This window comes from Helianthus annuus, chromosome 12, assembly GCF_002127325.2.
Source record: "Helianthus annuus cultivar XRQ/B chromosome 12, HanXRQr2.0-SUNRISE, whole genome shotgun sequence".
Taxonomy (NCBI): domain Eukaryota; kingdom Viridiplantae; phylum Streptophyta; class Magnoliopsida; order Asterales; family Asteraceae; genus Helianthus; species Helianthus annuus.
This window is the reverse complement of record NC_035444.2, coordinates 96,975,952-96,981,951: the sequence shown is the minus strand read 5'-3', so window position 1 is coordinate 96,981,951 and position 6,000 is coordinate 96,975,952. Positions and strand designations below refer to the sequence as shown.

The window sequence follows — 6,000 nt, the reverse complement described above, 5'->3', positions numbered from 1 at the left end:
CAAGCATGCATCTCGGGAAGGGATATTGGGTAACGTTCCAGGGGGAATGCAGGTTATTGGGATGTTGGTTATTACTCAGTTTCTATCATATAAGACCCCTTACATCTACCGACAGTTGCCGGGAAGGCAACAAGGTTATTAGTTGATAGCGCTATTAGGTTTGGCACCCTCACATCGTCTCAAGGAGGTCGGGCGTGAACTAATTTCCTTAAAGCATGACCAATGTTTTGATAGAGACATTGGGGTTAGGCAAACACATCTTGTAGCCATTTCGGTAATCGAGTTAATAACAACATCAAATCAAATTGATAAACTGTTTTGTATATACATCTGATAAACTAAACTCGGTAACAAAACCTTGAACTCACCAGCGTAGTCTGACACACTTGTTTGCATGCTTGTAGGTCGTTAGCTGTTTACATTGGAACTTGCTGTCTGGAGTAGCTGGAGTCTCATGGGTCGATTGGAGGGATTTGTGTTCTGATTTGTTGATACTTTATATTGGTTTCAAACTATTTAACTTCGTTTGGTTTTGCTTCCGCTGAATACTTTGGTTTTCTTTTGAACTTGGATGGTGTTTTATTATTAATCAAGAACTTTATTTTAGAAACATGTATGGGTTCTATGTAATTAGTGGCTCATTGCTGGTACGTCACACGCCTATCAGGGACACTCCCTAAGTGGTATTTTGGGGGTGTGACAAACAATGTTGGTGATTCCGCTTGAGACATGTTCAAGCGAAACCCCTTTGCCTATATATAGGCCATTTGGAGCGGAATCTCATAGAATTCTTCCGGTTTTGCAACGAAGTGCTGCCGAAGTGTCAAATCGTTGTAAAACATCATTTTATCAATAAAATCGACAGTTTAAAGTGATATCATTGCTGAATTGACCTCGGTTTGTCTGTTTTCGCCGTTCAAACTGAGTAAAACTCTTCTGATCGACTCGTTCGGGTCCGAAAACGATCCTACGTTAACTGTGAAAGTTCTCAAACTGGCCGGTTTTATGCTTTGCAGCATTCAGCGATTACCGAGTAGGTACACAGTCACGAAGGACAAACCTAATATTATGCTTCCAATTGTGTTTCCCACTAGAACTAGGCTTTTTTTAGTTTGTATCATTTTTGCAAAACTATGAGTTTAGCTAAGCCTACCGACACATCTTTAGTAACACCGTTTAAAACTTTTAAACATAAAAATCTTTAGCATGCACTAATAGTCTACTGATTTACTATCATTTTCTCTTTTCGCAACTATAATCTCGTTTTATATGTTTTCAATGTTTTTAACATTTTGATAATTTTCTAATGTATTTGGCATTTTGAAATTTATCAATCTGAAATGATTTTGAAATGATGTTTTTAAATTTTATAGAAATTTTGAACTTAAATTTATACCCCCCTAAAATCTAAAACATCTTTTCAAAGTCGAAAATAAGAATCTTCCATATTAACCCAAAAACGAATTTCACTTCTTTAACCTTTGCACAATCAACCACTACATTTGTTCACAGCTTGGTTAACCTACATACGTAAATGAACTTATTTAGTTTCAAATTGGAACCAAATCCATATTGGATATGAGGTGATCAAATTCATTGACATAGGAAACACCAGTCCATTCCTAGTCCCGCTTATCGTCAAACAATTCTGAAATTTCCACTAGGTCATTTAAAACCTTAGCTTTCCAAAACGGATTTAGTGTCGCAACTGTTTGATAAACAAATTTCTTCTCAACCGTTCTTTCTCATGACTTCTCTTTTGTCTTCATATTCGTATATGATTATCACACCCTGTATTCCACGGTAGGCCCGGACTTGGGGTACATGACGAGATTGGTACCGATAAATAAATAACACAACGGAAGTCTTTAGAATTAAAACAGTATTACAAATTATAATGTCTGAATGTTCAAAATATTATACAGAAGTAAATGTATAAAGATCCACAAGCGGATCGAAAATAAACACAAGAAAGGAAAATCAAATCTAACGTTTGTTGGACTAATTCAAAAGCGTTAAATAAATTGGACAAGTAGCTAATCAGCTAAAGTTGCTATAAGAAATGGCTGGTATACATGATGTATTTCATGTATACAACTTAAGGAAGTGTTTGGTAAATCCAACTTAATCAAGGCCATTAGAAGACGTAGATAACAAACTGAACTTCACGAAAAAGACCAATAAAGATTCTTGACTTTCAAGAAAGAAAACTAAGAAAGAAGATAATTCCCCAAATGTTGGTCTAGTGGGAATGTCAGAAAGGACCCGAGAAAACTTGGGAGGTAGAAGGAGAAATGAAAGTCAAATACCCTCAACTGTTTGAAAGTCTAAACTTGGGGCCAGGTTTCAAAAATTTGGTTTATTGGGTCAAAAACATGGGCCCGATTAGTCCGATTTTGACCGACTTTTACTGATTTTGTCCGACTTTTACTGACTTTGACCGATTTTTTTGACCGACTTGGATAAATTTAGGCGATATCACCGATTAGCGCCTAGACGCCGATTAATCGGTCGCCTAGGCCGATTTCTGCAACATTGGTATCATCAAACAATGTTGGATACAGTATAATTCGTTGTTAGTGGGTTTTGGAGTACTAACATAATGAATAAGAAAAATTATTTATTAGAGTGTGCCTTTTAAATGCTGGGTGAGAGTTAGCTACAAAGTCCATTTTTCCTACAAAGTGTAAAAAGTGATAAAACACCATAAAGTCAACATAAAACACACTCAAAACTCACAAATAACAAAATGAAGATTAAATAAACGTCATATATGTGGGTTTTGTGTTGTGTTTTGGATGATAAGGCTTTGATTATGGAATGACTAACACTAGTGTGTTTTATGTTGATTATCATGTTGTGTATTATATTCATAGTTCTACGATGGTGTGTTTGAAGTTTTTATGGACTGTTAAGTTTGGATATTGTGTTTTAGTGATTTTCACTCTGTTATTTGTTGGTTTTAAGTGTGTTTTATGGCTGAAATTGTGGTGTTTTATGACTTTAAATACTTTGCAAGGAAAAGTGGACTTGGTAGCCGAACCCCACCCTTAAATGCTAGTTGCGTTCTACGGATTAAGACAAGGAAGAGTCAAATTTTATTAAGGATGTTTCTTGATATATTTATAACAATTTAACAACAGCAAAAGCCTTCTTCTCGTTGCTAGTCAATACGTATCCGATAAAATTGAATGCTAAAATAAAAAAATAAAAAAAGAATTGAAGTGAAGCCGCCGAAAAGAAAGTTTAGCACTTTGGAAGATCAGCCGGTGGAGGTAAAAGCTTTTGGTTTGGAAGTTTTCCATCCAAGACTAGCCAAGCCATCTTCAAACCCCAACTGGTATGAACTTCTAAATGGCAATGCATGAACCATACTCCTGCTCAACATGTAAAAGATATCAATGAAAACTCATAATATATCTTGTGTAAGAAACAAGCGTGCATTAATTAACAAACCTTGGTTATCTGCAAGAAATCGTAAAGCAACTCACCCGCCGGTAGGGACCCCAACCGTGTTTCTTTCAATAGGGTCCATAAGGTTGAAGTTCTTTGGGTCCCTGTTAGGGTCATAGTTTCCAAACCCTTGACCAACAACAAAGAAGTTGAAGCCTTGGAGATGAAGAGGGTGGCTTTCAACGCCAAGAATGCTGGTATCTTGCAACACTAACTCAACACTAGTATTAAATGGAAGAACCATAAGTTTTGTGCCATTGCTCACAAAGGTATTATTTGGAGGAGTCCCAGTATAGTTAAACCAATGTAAGGGGCTGATCGGGAAATAAGGACTATAAACACCATTTGATTGATCGGAATAATGGGACTGGAGAAGCGCAACACTTGGCTGTACAAAGGACACATTGTTAATAGATGCAGCGAACCTAGTTCCATTTGGACCTTGGCAAGTTTTATTTTTTTCACAAGGACTGGTACCAAGTCCTACAGTGAAAAAAAGATGCTTGTCAATCTTCTGTGGGACATTAGCCGGAAACTGAGGACTTGCCAAGCTTCGAAGTCTATTTGAGAACCGTGTCACGAATGAAGTGTCGTTTAAAGATGGTAAAGTTGGTTTAAAGAGTGGCAGATTTTTCATGTGAATGGAGGACTCATATTCAAGAATACCAGCAACTGTGGAATTGTCAAAGGTTCCTTGTCCAGTTACATATGGTCTAGCAGACATAACAAAGTTGGCCCCAGGAAATTTCGGTTTGCTCTTAAGGAGGACATTGGTGGTTTGACCAGGAGCTAGTATAAGTGTTTCAGTGTCGAAAAGGTTTGTGTAAATGGCATCAGCTTCAACAACTGTGAGGGTGTGGTTTGCTATACTAAAAAAGAGTTCATCATTGAGTGCTGCATTGATGAGTCGAAGTAGGTATGTCTTCCCGGGCTTAACCTTCAGTTTGAATGTATCTGCCAATTTTAGGGAAAAAATATATCTTTAACCTATATCTATATATATATATATATATATATATATGGTGACATGTACTATAAATATGAAATGCAGCTGAGACCTGCTGTAAGATTTTTCAAATCTTTTTCATTATTGCAGCTGGCTCTTGGCGTTTCGAAGGGGTAACTTTGCACTTTGGGCCTTTCTTATTTACGAATAAGGGCCTCGTAACTTTTACCCATCTTATTAATCCTTGGTTAGTTTGTTACTACCCGAAAAGTCATAACTTTCAATGTTGACGCTTTTAACCCCTCACATACGAATTCGATCATAACTTTCTCCTTTTATAACGGAACTTGATGGAATTTATATCGTGCATTCTAGTGAGCATATTTTACCGTTACAAAGCCTCGGGTTTGTTAAAGGGTCACTCAGAGGTATAACTTAAACATGTTGACACATTTAACCCCTGTAGCTTGTAATCTCTCACTTTCTTCCACATTTCGTTCCGTATGACCCATGATTCATTCGTTTGAAGGTACGGCATCATGTAGGGTTACTGTAAAGTATATTTATCCCTTGTTGACATTTTGTACCCTTGAATTCACATACTTTCTATGTTTGTCAACTTTAGTCCCTCTATAGTATTCTTTAACACATTCAAGCTTATGACACGTGTCAATACATTATAGGACGCAAATTTTCGAGGTGTTACAATCCAGCCATTATTCTTATTAAAAGTGGCTTTATGTTGGTATATATGTACGTGTTAAACCCTTAAAAGGGCACCTCCTAATTATCACATTTACTTGGTCAATTGTCGGGTCAAACTACTTAGCAGAAAAGTCAAACGAGTCAGTTTTTGCAAAATAAATCACAAGTGATAATGTAGAAGCTATAAATTGCATTTTAACACTTAAACAACTTGGTAAATAATATAAGAACATGTTTAAGCATGTTCAACCCGACAATTTTGAGTATTAGGCTCGGTTCGCAACCGAAAGTCGCAAAAGTAGACTTTTGCTTCGAATTTCAGTTTTGACCCGAATTAGCTTAGTTTAATTATGCCTTAGGGTTCCTTTGTGACCATATTATATGTTAGTATAACCCTCTGAGGTTATACTACATGGTCCCATAGAAATCTGAATCATTTACATGTTTCCGTTAAATGCTTAAAAGTTGACCATCTTGCCCTTATGTTATAAAAACGAGATTTTTGAAAATGTGAAAAGACAAAAATCTTTATTACTGATTTGTAAGTGTGTCATAAAAATTTGACATCCGTTTCTGGTCTCAAATGAAAGTTATGCAAGATATCGTAAAACAAAAGCTTTTTGTTAATTAAATGGCATTTTCAGCATAAATCATATTTAAACCCAATTTTTGGCACCAAACGTGCTACCCACTATTATGATATAATATTTATGGATTTTTGGAAATTTTTGTCAAATTTTATACTGACCCTAACATAGGGTTCTAGCATAAAATTCGGTAAATGACGGTAATGCCCTTTTTTTAATAAAATGAGTTATATACCAAACCTTTTCCTACTAATATCATATGTTAAATAAAATATTTTAAGCTTTAGAGACTGATCAAAACTTTAGAAT

At 35.9% G+C, this 6,000-nt stretch overlaps 1 pseudogene; it reads right to left on the bottom strand.

Moving 5' to 3' along the window:
* Nucleotides 1-3,238: 3,238 nt before the first annotated feature.
* On the bottom strand, nt 3,239-5,116 carry LOC110942696 (annotated as a pseudogene).
* Nucleotides 5,117-6,000: the final 884 nt, after the last annotated feature.